Genomic DNA, 14,375 nt, shown 5'->3' on the forward strand with positions numbered 1-14,375 from the left:
GTCGCTGGCTTGAGCCCAAGGTCACTCGCTACCTAAGGTTGTCAGCTTGAGCAAAGTGTCATTGGGTGGGTTTGAGCCCTGAGTTAAAGCACTTATAAAAAGCAATTGATGAACACTAAAGTGATACAACTGTGAGTTGATGCTTCTCATCTCTCTCCTTTCTTGTATCTCTCTCTTTCTCTCTCAGGAGTAAAACTCCAAGACAAAGTAAGAGAACATATGAACAATACATATAATCTACAATCACTTGTATCTGAAATATGTGAAACTCAATGAAGAAATGACAAATATCTAATAAGAAAACTAGGAAAAAATATGAACCACCTATTCTTAAAATGGAAAATCTAAATAACTAAAAACATGCAAATATGCTCAATTTCACTGGTAATAGAAAATATAGGTTAAAATAACATGATATTTCAAATTTCAAAATAATACATACAATGTAATATAGTTACATATTTATGTGTATTATATACATTTTATTATTATTATTCCTATCACAAATCTCAGGGCAAAAATGTTATCCAATCATAATAAATGTGCTATAATACACTCACCAATTATATATCTAATTATTTCTTAGATGCCTCTAGATATGAGGAACTCAAGAAAAATCATTCAATCTTTAACAATTCAAAATTAGAAAGCTGTTGCTTTTACTTTTGTTGTGATTGATTTATTTTTTAAAATAATATTTGTCTCCCTATGTTTTTCTACTTGAATTATGTTCTAGAATGAGCCAAATTCTTTTTCACCTGACACAAAAGAATTTATAAATTAAAATAATCCAGAAATAACAAAAATTATTTTACTAGGTAGTAGGTTCCCACCAGCTATGCATAACCAGAGGATGAATTATCACTTTTCATGGTTTTGTGGGAGGTTATATGCATTAAATGACTTCCAAAAACACTTCTAAGATTGTATTTCACATAATTCTAGCTATATCCAAAGTTCCTTATAGTATTTCTTTAGGAAACCGCATCCCATGAATACAGCCCTCCTGTCTCCTGCAGCGATCTGATGGGTGCCCAGGGATATTATTCCTATGGCAGCAGTGGCTCACAGGCAGGAGCGGGGGGAGCCCTGGTGCCAGAAGACCATGACACTTTACCAAACCAAGGACTTGTTTACTGTTTATATGTGTGTAAGAGCAGGTATAAGCCATAGAGCTCTGCTGTCCAATGTGGCACCCCTAGCCACATATGGCTATTAAGCATTTGAAATACAGCCAGTAAAAAAGTGAAATGTGCTGAATGCATAAAATACATACTGAATTTTAGACTCAGCACAAAGAAGGTAAAATAGCTCATTAATAATTTTATAATGATTGTATGTTAAAATACCAGTATTGGACAGCTTAATTAAATAAAATACATTATAAAAACTAATTTTGTCTGTTTCTTTTTACTTTTTTTTTTTAATTTTATTTATTCATTTTCAGAAAGGAGAGAGAGAGGGAGAGAGAGAAACAGAGAGAGAGAAAGGGGGAGGAGCTGGAAGCATCAACTCTCATATGTGCCTTGACCAGGCAAGCCCAGGGTTTCGAACCGGCGACCTCAGCATTTCCAGGTCGACACTTTATCCACTGCGCCACCACGGGTCAGGCCTTTTTACTTTGCAATAGAGATAGTGGAAAATTTCAAATTGTATATGAAATCACATTGTATTTCTATTTGACAGCTCTGTCTTGGAGACTAAGGTAGGGTTCACAATGTGGTACTTTACTTTGTAAGATAAATACTGTTCACAAAAGTGCTTTATTTGTCTTTTTAAAATATTATTCAAATTTGAACTTTATGGCCTGACCTGTGGTGGCGCAGTGGATCAAGCATCAATCTGGAATGCTGAGGTCACCGGTTCAAAACCCTGGACTTGCCTGGCCAAGGCACATATGGGAGTTGATGCTTCCTGCTCCACCATCCTTTCTCTCTCTCTCTCTCTCTCTCTCTCTCTCTCTCTTCTCTAAAATGAATAAATAAAAATAATTATTTAAAAAATTTAAATTTTATTGCTAAAATTTTATTGCATCAGTATTCTCATAAAGTTGAGATTCTTTTAAAAAATTAACTACCTTTCTTGAAAATCCCAGAGATGAGGCATTTCTTGGACTACTTGATTACATGCCACAATTGTCTGGAGCTCTGCTTTCTTTTCCAACCAGGTGTGCTGTAGTCCCCATTTAGTCTTCACTCCTTTCATAGCAGCTGTATTTAGTTGTTACCTATCTGAGCCTTGGAGGGTTTTGAATTTGTAAGCCTTATCTTTTAAAACCAAGATTTTGGTTTTCAGTTTAACAATGGGGAGGGAATTGTTGCCATGTTTGAGAGGTAGAAAATATGGATTTTAGTGGTATATTTTCCCACTGGCCCATTGTCTGATTAAGGTGTTGAAAAATAGAAATAAGTGTTTGTATGTGGAGAAATCACCTGTGGAAACAACTGTCAATGAAGTCACTTGAATGAAGTAAGTAGAAGAGGATTCCCATCCATTTGCTGCTGAAACAGAGGATTTTGTTCAAAAGGTATATGGGGATCCCACATCCTGAGATCAATAGGGAGTAGTGATGCATGTGTATACTAGAAAAGAACTTAACATTAAGTGGTTTGCTGATTCTTCTTGAAGAGAAACCAAATGGCAGTCACCCAAGCCTTAGAAACAAAATCAAAGGAAGCTACAAATTAAAACAAACAAGGAAATCTTAGGGAGGGAGTGCCTAAAATCAGAGAAGCCCTCTTTGCTATACAATAATTGGTTTATAATGTGGCCACCAGGGAAGATTAAATAGTTGCAAACATACTGGTATTTACAATTATCATTTAGTCAAGCTGCTCTGATAAAAGTGCTTTACATACTCTGTTCTACCCAACATTTCAGTTTTTACCTGCTTACCTGTTGGTCATTTAGAGAGCTGGTTTTCAAAAAAGAGGCACAATTGTACATTGTTTCCTAGCTCAACACTCTTCCTGACAGAATTATTGAGGAAGCATTATGCAAATCTATTGTTTATGAAAGCCGTAAAACCATCTGGTCCTAGGGGTTCATTTTTCCTAGCTGACTTCTGGAAGCTGGCATGGGTTTCACTTCCTCTGTCCTTCCTATTCTACTTACCAAGCCATTGTTGACAAAACACAGGTGTTTTAAGTTTCATATTTTTGACTGGCTTTCCATCCTGATCTTTACAGCATTTACTGATGCTCTATTTTCTGCAAAATCAACTTACCTTAAGCATTTACATGGTCAGTCAATTTCTATATATCACATAAGTTTCTTTGGAAAATCTTCTAGTATGTCCAATATTAGTCAAATACTTATAAGAATATCTCATTGACACAAAGCACAACGACCTTGTTAATAAAACCTGAAGAAATGACCATAACATTCAAGTGACAGCATCTACATGCCAAAAAAAATCAACCATCATATGTGAGATTTTTTAAGTTTTCAAATTATTCTCTGATTCTACTTATATAGCCATACATTTTGAATACAGATATTAGAAAATCTAAAATTTTGTTGTCATTAACTAGGCTTAATAAGTATATTTAATTTTCAAGATCAGTATATAAAATTATACTTTTATTCTCATTTTCTGTAATACTTTGAGATCTATTTATTTTAATATGTCGTTCTTTAACATACCACTATTCCTTCAAATCATACCAATTTCTGTACCTACTTATGGAATGGAAATGTATTTCTTCCCACAGAATTTCTCCAACATAAGCTATGGAGGCTGAAGCAAATCATAGCATGCAAACCGAATGATGCCTCTTCTAAGTCCCTAAATACTCTAATTGAGGACAGCTATCAATTTGGAACAGTTGGGGCTGTCTCTTAATCTTCTTACTATCTATGTTAACATGAGCAGGAAGCAAAAATAAGTTCTCTTTTCCCTGTGATTTAGACAAGTAAAGAGACACGTACTACATTTTCTGTAACATTTAAAAGTGCTTCCCACTTTTAAGACCCATTGTAAACCATGAGAGATTCACTAGAGGTCCAAGTACTAGTAAAGCAGGTTAAACTTTCTATGTGATCTGATAATTGGGAATAAAAGTCAAACAGAGATAACAAAGGACAAATAATTTTTAATGTAGGAAGATAAGCAACTGCTGTTTACCACTTTTTCCTTGATTCCCCCCTGCTAGAACTTTTTTTCTTTTTGCTAAATTAGCTTGGTTATTTGAAATTTCAAATGTCTAATATTTCCTTAATCCTATATCCTTTACTTAGTACTAAGATTATTGTAAAAATTGCTGATGAAAGAGGGGATTCTGATAGCAATACAAAGAAGATTGAATTTTGGTTAACATCAGAATCCTGGGAGTTGCCAATAGCTAAAAAAGAAGTAGTGGGAGGAGGATGTGGCTCTTTGCTCAAAGACTTACAGCTCTGCTCTGGCAGCCACATCCTGCCTGTGGCTAGGTCAACCCAAGCACCACATCTTACTGTTTTCTTGAATGGTAAAACACCATTTGCATTAAAGAAGAGGTCTCTCTTTGCAATAAACCCATGTCATCATGAAAGGTTAGTAAACATTTAAAATTATAGGAAAGTCGAAGCTTTGAGCACTACATATGTATGTATACATGGGAAAATGTTGGTGGCCAAGATATTTTATTGATAATAAAATCAATGTATCATTACAGAAGAGGATTTGGAAAAATATGTAAAGGTGCAAAAAAGAACTAATTCAAAGTCACTTCCTCTGATATACTGGGAATAGCATTTTGTTCTGCCATTATGTATGTGTGTATATACATGTGAATATACACATAAAGATTTTCTTTTACAAATATATTCTCATATGTATTTACAAAATAGAAATAATATTATACATAATTCCCATGATCATATTTAAAAAGATTTATTATTCTTCATTATTCATTTAATACTAGGTTTAAAAATATTCCCATGTTAAGTGGTTTTCGAAAACACTTTTTTTTTTGTGCAGTTTTGCTTAATGTTTTTTTTTTTTATTAAATTTAATGCAGTGACATTGATAAATCAGGGTACATATGTTGAGAGAAAATATCTCTAGATTATTTTGACATTTGATTGTGCTGTATACCCCTCCCGCAAAGTTAAATTGTCTTCTGTCACCTTCTATCTGGTTTTCTTTGTGCCCCTCCCCTCCCCTAACCCCTCTCTCCTTCTTCACCCCATCCCCCCTCCCCCAACCCCCGCCCCTGTTGCCATCACATTCTTGTTCATGTCTCTGAGTCTAATTTTTATGTCCCTTCTATGTATGGATTCATCTCAGTTTTTTTTCTGATTTACTTATTTCACTCCGTATAATGTTGTCAAGGTCCATCCATGTTATTGTAAATGATCCGATGTCATCATTTCTTATGGCTGAGTAGTATTCCATAGTATATATGTACCAAAGTTTTTTAATCCACTCATCCTCTGATGGACACTTGGGCTGTTTCCAGATCTTCGCTATTGTGAACAATGCTGCCACAAACATGCGGGTGCATTTCTCCTTTTCGAGCCGTTCTATGGTGTCCTTGGGGTATATTCCTAAAAGTGGGATAGCTGGGTCAAAAGGCAGTTCGATTTTCAGTTTTTTGAGGAATCTCCATACTGTTTTCCACAGTGGCTGCACCAGTCTGCATTTGAATGTCTGTGTAATACTTCATTTCATCCGTGATACTCAAGGTTTAATATGCATCAAAGTGATCTTGAAGGCTCTGTGAATGCTGGGCCCACGCAGAGTTCCTGGGTAAATACCTGTCAGGTAGAGCCAAGAATGTGCATTTTCTAACAATGTGCCTGGTGATGACCTTGCTGGTTAGGGGACTACACAGTGCTTGACAGGATTATCCAAACATTTTCTTATAATTAGATATTAGGATGTTTATTATAAGACTAGAGTGATAATTTGTATACATGACATTTTTTATAGTATCAGTTTCTATAATGAAAATAATAAGTTGTGAATTTATGGACACTTTCAATAGGCATGGCCAAAGTGATCCAGAAAACTTGCACCAATATCCACTGTGTGTGAATGCTCTTATTTTACCAAATCCTATATGTTACTTAGTATATTTTGTTTTCTCAGTATTTAGTCAAAATAACATCTTATTCTAATATATATATATTTTTATTACCAGTGAAGTAAAATATTTCATCATTATTTTCAATATTTTTCTGAAAGAAATATGAACAAAACTTCATAGCTGTTTTCCCTAAGCTGTTCAGAATTTAAGATTTTCCTTCTAGATTTCTAGGAACCCTTTGTATTTTCAGAATATGAACCCCTAGTTCGTTGTATTTGCAACAGATATTTTCTCATCTTACAGGTTGCTTCTTCATTAATTTGCTGTTTTTGACAGTGATTTAGTTTATTCAATTTTTATGTAGCCAAGTCACTTTTTTTCTTTGTGATTAACTTTGTTACATAGAAAATAGGAGTCTTAAAACAAACTAAATATTTTCCCAATTTTTTCTCTTTTTTGTGGTTTTTTGCTAGTATTTGCTTCCCTAACTATTCTGAAATTCCTTGCATTTTCTTCCCTCCTTCATTCTCTCTCTCTCTCTCTCTCTCTCACACACACACACACACACACACACGTTTTATGCAATATAAAGTGAAGCCTAAGTATTTTAAAAATTACCCAGATCCACTTATTAAATAATCATTCATTTTCTTATTAAAATGTGATGCTTTATCACATTTTAAAAGTTAACTTGCAAACCAGAAAATGTTCTTGGTTGATATTTTAGGAAATGTGGCATGATATATTGTTTCAGTAAGCACAACAGGAAGTATGTCTGACAATTAATGAGAAAGCCAGAAGTAGAGCCATGGTAAAGCACAGGTAGCTCTAATTTCAGTATGTGTCTTGGCTTCTGGTTAAGTTTCCAGCCAGTTGTTTACTGTGTTTCCTTGCTCACTGCCTCAAAGATAATGTTCTCAAGGAGACAGAAGCAAATGAAAATAAATAAATAAATAGTTTTATTTGCCTTCAGCAAATATTGAGAGTTGAGTATGTTTCTCATTTTGAGGCAAATGGGGACTCTTATTTTAAAATCCCACTGCATCACTGCACAAAGAACGTATTATTATCTGTCCTTACTTTTTTATCCCTTGTTATTTGGTCTGCTAAACCCTAAGTTTTCCTCACTCTATTATACTAAACCTTTCCCATCCACTCCTCTGGTGGAATCTATCAGAACTGTATTATGAGGTATAACAGAGATAAAATAACCTTTGACATTTGCTTTGAGAAAGTCAAGTTTTATTTACAAATGTAAATGTCCCTCTCATAAGTAACTGTCAACAATTCTTTGTGATTATTCTAGCTCCCTTCACCAAAAGCATCTCCATACAGTAAAAATATCACTATGTAGTCTGAGCTCTGAAGCAGTGACAGTTATTCAGCACTTTTTCAGTTAGCTTGTACAATAAATATAACTATTTTTAAAAGACAGACTTGGTTGTTACAATGAGAAAACTGAGGCGAAATACCAGACCTTTAGTTTGGCAACCAAAGTAATGACCAATTTCCAGGCCCTAATGAATGAATGGCAAAGTAATAAAGTATTTTCCAACTTGGTTTTTCAAAAAAACTCACATTTTATAAAGTTTTCAAATAGAGAACATTCTAACAGAGAAAAATAGTGCATGTACAACTCAGAATCAATTATATTTTTAAAGTCACCAGTTGTATCTAAGACAGTTCTTTTATTTTAATTTCCAATAATTCTGGCACTATAGAGATGAGTGAAGGCTCCATTTCGGTCTTACAGAAATTATACACAGACACGTTATGCCATACCTATTAGCCAGGTCTTGCCTTTTCTCACTTTCATGATGTTAGTAGCAACATCAGGTTGGCATATATTTTTTCTCTACTCACCTAACCACTGTTACTGATATGAATCAAAGGTGATAAATATACTAATCATGTGCTGCCACTTCCCAATTCTGGTCTCATGTAAATCATAACATTTTGTCTATTTGCTATATGTCTCTTTCACAACTCTTCTAAAAGTAAGTAGTAACTAAACAGTTCAAAAGTCATCTTTGGCACTGATGGGGGTGGGAGTGACCCTCTGATTCACTTCTTTTAACTGTGGACAGATGGAAATAACAATGTCTACAAAAAAAAAAGAGGGCAAAGTAAGAATTTGTTGCTGATCTGAAGAACTATTCAATCTTCCACAGGTTACCTGCTGATGGTCCCTGAAATAACGAGGATAATGGAAACCCTGGTGGCTGGCGCTACAGCAAGGGGCTATGTGCATAGATGAATGGGACCCAGTGAATCCCAAATATGCAGCTCTCCCTTAAAGAAGGCTACATTGTCGTGCAAAATTAAACTCTAGGAGGAAACGCCTTTTTCTGGGGAATGGCACAGCTTTAACCCCTCTTTCTATGAGTGTATCTAAGTAATGACAACCACTGTACCTACTTAAGTATTATATATTTTTATCAGACCCCCTTTACAAACTTTTCTTTAAATAAAATGTACACATCTAATACTAAAATTTAATAACTATGAAAAATAACCACACACAATTTAGAACTGTAAAATATACTTGCTGTCCCCCTGAAAAGTTTTGAAATAATAAAAAAATAGTTGACCAATTGCTAAAATACATAGATCTGCATGTTTTTTCTGCCACAAGAAATAAGGCGGCAAGGGAAAGAACATTGGCACATGGCAGCTGCTCTGACAGAGTCCCCGGTATTGCTGGACAGGCAGTCTCACAGGACTGGGGGAGTGGAGGAATTCAATACCTTGGAGATTTGCAAGAGTATTTTGGCTCCTTTCCTTTATCTGGCTCTCTATACTGCGGTTGGTCATCACTAGTATATTTCCAAGAGTGACACTGAGGTTTCTGACATAGCAAAGAGGGTTACATATAGCTGAATAAAAAAATTCAGTATATTTTCAGGCAATTTTTAAGCAAAATATAACTGATAGTCTCTAATTTCCATTTTTTTTCTCCTCACCCACCTACCAACTGTCACAATCTAGATCACAGTTGGCCGATATTTGGCAGTGGGATACCACTCCCTCCATCTGGCCCCATCACAGGCATCACTGATGGATCACGAGATATTTTCCCATTGGCTTCAGAAGCCTCGCAACACAGGCCTTGAGCAGCGTTTTCCTACCTACTTCAGTAGGTATAAGAGAAAAAACCTGGTCAACTCCCTGGACCACTCTGAGGTCATAGGATATAGAAAAGATGTTCCACTGTTGGCCATATAACAGAATCACTCTGGCATAAAAAATAATACCTGGACCTAAGCTAAACCTATAAAAAAAGAATCTTTAGTGGTGAATGTCCTAGAATTTATATTTCAACAGGATAATTATCATGCAACCAGCCCTTAACATGTTTACAGATTGCCTCTGGGAGACATTGATATGGAGAAGAAAGATTAATCAGGTTAATTAAGACTCTGAACTTCAGATTGCTAATCTATAAACACAGCATCACAATACTTTCTTCAGTGGGTTCTCCAAAAGACAAAATAAAATCATATACTTGGGGCTCGTTAGCAATCTGAGTTTATGGGAGATCATCAAAATGCGATTAACTCACTAAGGTCTTTATTGCCTGAGAAACAAAAAAAGCTCATATATCATTCTTTTATATACTTCTTATAGCTATAATATTTTTGAAATCATCAGTTTTCTTATAGATACTTGACATGTTATGGTTTTTATTTTTAATACTATATATGTAACATAATAAAATAAGCCTTAAAGTGATTACCTTCTATCACCTTGAGACAGAAATAAAGAATAAATATTTATCTCCAATAGTAGTCAATAAAGACTATGGAATCTGGATAGTATGTATGATAGGCTGATGATTGAAAATTAATCTAAGCCTTGAGATAATATTTTAGCTTTTTTTTTTTTCAGTTATCATCTTCACCAAAAGGTAAAGCTCACCTAAAAGAAATAAAGGCATCATTGAATGGGAGATGCATGTGTGTGCTTGTTGAGAAGTATTTGTGATAACCCTAAAATCATGCCAAATTTAATATATTGCTTTTATCACTTGCCCAGGGAGCCTGTTTTTCTCTCAAAGATCTTGAGGACCTTGAAGAAGCTCTATACTAAAATGGAGAAGAAAGAATGTCAAGTCAGTGTAGTGTAAAAGATGTGCGTAACATACCACAACTGGCTTTGTCAGGGTTATGTGCTCTTTGGTCATTCCTGTGGCCTGGGGAGAGGAGGCTATAAGCAGATGAGGAGTAGGTGGGATTGTAAGCAACATCAAGATGACATGAATTAATGGAGGGGTAATTTCCCTAAGAAAGAGCACCTGGGTAACCCAAAACAACAAATAATAGATATTCTTACAGTATCAACTTCACTATACATCCAAATTTTTCCTGACCACATGACATTTGCCAGGCTAAAATGAGTGTTAATTACAGCAAGACACAAGTTTAGACATCTACTGTTCATTTCTTAAGCCTCATGTTTTGTCAAAAAGGGCTCAGATGGTTTCTAATTAAAAGCCATGAGGAAAGAGTCTCTCAAAAGTATCTAAACAAAAAGCTGGCCAGAAAAATTAATAGGGATAATTCTGTTGCTGAAAGATGCCACCTGCTTATTCTGAAACAATGAAATTGAGTCCAATAAAAAATCATGTAAATAGTACTTAAAATTTTGTGCACTATGCTCAGCATCATTAGTAATTAAAGAAATGAAAATCAAAGCCACAGACATACCACCTTAAATCTACTAGGATATCTAAAAATTAAAAAAACTAATCTTTAACAAAGAATTAAGAGTAGTAAAATGGAATGTCTTTTCAACAAATGACATTGGAATAACTCTATATTCTGTGGCTGTAAATCTAGAAACAGATGTTATATCCTTTACAAAAACTAACTCAAAATGGTTCATAGACTGTCCCTGTATGTTCACTGCAGCATTATTTACAATAGCTGAGATATGGGACATATCCGAAACTAATGTAATATTGTACATCAACTGCAACTGAAAAATTAAAATTTTTTAATGGACTGAAAACCGAAATATAAGATGTAAAACTATAAAACTTCTAGTAGATAACAGAGAAGATAATCTAGATGACCTTGAATTTGGTGATGACTTTTCAGATATAACACCAAAGCATGACTCATGAAAGAAATAATTGACCAGCTAGGCTTTATTAAAATTAAAAACTTCTATATTATGAAAGACAATGTCAAGAGAATGAGAAGACAAGCTACAGACTGGGAGAAAATATTTGCAATGAGACATTTGATAAATGTACTGTTATCCAAAATATACAGAGAATTCTTAAAACTCATCAAGAAGAAAACATGATTAAAAAATAAATAAATTTCCAAACAGATACCTCACCAAAGATAGACAGATAACAAATATAGGAAAAGATGTTCCATATCATATGTTATTAGAGTTTTGTAACTTGAAATAACAATGAGATACCACAACATATCTATTAGAACAGCCAAATCCAAAAAAGGACCACACTAAACCTGGTATGAACTAGAGCCAGAGGAACTCTCATTCATTGTTATTGGAAACGCAACGAGGTAAAGTCATTTTAGAAGATAATTTGGCAGTTTTTTTTTCAAAACTGAACATCTTTCTACCATATGAGCCAGCAATCACACTCCTTGGTATTTACCCGAAGGAGTTGAAAACCTGCACACAGAGAGCAGCTTTATTCATAATCTCCAAACTTAGAAGCCACCAAGATGTCCTTCAGTAGGTGAATAGACAAATTGTGGTACATTTGAACAACAGAATATTATTCAGCACAAAAAAAGAGCTAATCAAGCCATGAAAAATCACATAGGAAACTTAAATGCATATTACTCAGGGAAAAAAGTCAACCTGAAAATGTTGTATGATTCCAACTGTATGACCTTCTAGAAAAGGCAAAACTATTGGAGACCTTAAAAAGATCAGCGGTTGCCAAGGATTGAGGGAGGAGGGCTGAATAGACTGAAGACAAAGGATTTTTAAGGCAGGAAAACTATTCTGTATAATACTCTTATTGTGAATACATGTTATTTGTGCTTTTATCAAAACCTATAGAACGTACAACAGCAAGAATGAACCCTAATGCCTGACCAGGCAGTGGTGCAGTAGATGGAGTGTCGGACTGGGATGCAGAGGACCCAGATTCGAGACCCCGAGGTCGCCAGCTTGAGAGCGGGCTCATCTGGTTTGAGCAAAGCTCACCAGCTTGGACCCAAAGTCGCTGGCTTGAGCAAAGGATTACTCAGTCTGCTATAGCCCCACGGTCAAGACACATATGAGAAAGCAATCAATGAACAACTAAAGTGCCACTACAAAAAAACTGATGGCACTGGGGAACAATTTTTTTTTCATTTTCTATTGCATGAGGTTTTAGAACAGTTTCTATATAGTTCTGCATTGCTGATTCCAAGTCTGAAATCTGTTTTTTGGTGCATGCTCTAGTTTTTATGCAATTTTAATTTCTTTTTGTTACAATTAATGGCAAGCATTTGTTTTTAAATTAGTGTTAAAGGGCAATGGCTCTTGGATTAAACATAACCACAAGGCAATTAATGTTTTACAAACATCACTTTTACATAATTGTACTTGTTTTTAAATGTAAAAAATTATTATCTGATAAAAACACTCTCTTATTTGGTTTTAAGATTGAATCATGGCTTCTTTGAGTAGGCGTAATGTAAGAATAGTCCTGACACCTTCTGTTATATATGTGGTGGTTACACACTTCAACGTCAAAGGCGCAATATTTCATCATTTGTGACACATGCACATATTGCCTATTTTCAGCAGTTCCGATTGGTTATTCAACTCATCTGCAAGAAGATTATGATGACATAAAAATTGTCCTTGACTTTCTGAAGTATGAGGAGAATAACTGGATCATTTGTGTGGATCTTAAAATGGTAAATTTCTTTCTGACTGCCTCCCCATTTCCATCCTCAGTGAAATACAAAAAATAAATAAATAAAAGAAAAAATACAACAACAACAACAAAAAAGAGAAAAAGAAAAGAGGAAAGAAAAAAAAGGTAAATTTCTTGCTAGGACAACAGAGAGGTTTCACGAACTATCCTCGCTTTCTGTGTTTGTGGGACAGCCGAGCTCGGGAGAAACACTGGACACAGAAGGAGTGGCCAAAACGTGGAACTCTGAAAGTAGGGATGCAAAATATTGTGAATGAACCTGTAGTTAATTGAGACAGGATCATTTTTCCCCCACTTCACATCAAACTTGGCTTAATGAAGCAGTTTGTTCAGGCTTTGAATAGAGAAAGTGAATGCTTTCAAAATACTATTTCTGCTTTTTCTACCTTATCTTTCGAGAAGATAAAAGCAGGTGTATTTGATGGACCTCAAATTCAAACCCTCATATGTGATGAAGAATTCGCCAGGAAAATGAATAAGGAGGAGAAAGCAGCATGGCAGTCTTTTGTGGCAGTTACAAAGAACTTCCCTGGCAACAAAAAAGCAGAAAACTATGGACTTCTGGTTCAAAGGATGCTGTTGGCTTTCCGCATGAGCATTAAGATTCACTTCCTGAACAATCACCTTGATAAGTTTCCTGAAAATCTTGGAGCTGTTAGTGATGAGCAGACTACTGCTGGAGCATCAAATGAGATTGTCCTCAACAAGTACATAAATGCAAGGCTACAAACGCAAATTTTTGCCTGAATAGCATTTAAATAAGTTTTGTGCAAATTTTATGATTAAAACAAGTGTTTTAATATGTTCTATTTTGAAATTGTAGACAAATTGTGATGCAATCATATCTTTTAGTATATTAGTGTATTTACTGCATTACATAAATTATTATATTTTCACAAAGATGATGCCCAAGAAGACATTCTACTTCATTATGTTAAACTAAATGTTGAAAAATTTACAATAAGATGAAAACCTAAAATCTTGAATTGCAAAAAATCTGTAGCTTACAGAGAAAAACTAATGTCAGATTTGAGATCAGCACACTCAAATTAGTAAGAACAAATGTTTTTGTGGATGCAACAAAAATTTTGTTCCCCAGTGTGATTGATGCTTTTCATCTCTCCATTCCTGTCTGTCCTTATCTATCCCTCTCTCTGACTCTCTCTGTCAAAAAAAAAAAAAAAAAAAAAAAGAACCCTAATGTAAAGCTATGGGTTTTGGATGGTACTGATGTGTTAATATAGGTTTACAGATTATAACAAACATACCACTCTAGGGGGCCCTGATAGTAAGGGGAATTGTGTGTGTGTGCTTACACAGGGTGTATATGGGGTTCTCTGTGTTTCTGCTTAGTTTTATGTGAACTTAAAGCTGCACTAAAAAATAAAGTTTATTATTAATTTTTAAATGTTGACAAAGATGTGGAAAATTAGCAATCCTGATACATT

The sequence above is a fragment of the Saccopteryx bilineata genome, chromosome 5 (assembly GCF_036850765.1).
Source record: "Saccopteryx bilineata isolate mSacBil1 chromosome 5, mSacBil1_pri_phased_curated, whole genome shotgun sequence".
Lineage (NCBI taxonomy): Eukaryota > Metazoa > Chordata > Mammalia > Chiroptera > Emballonuridae > Saccopteryx > Saccopteryx bilineata.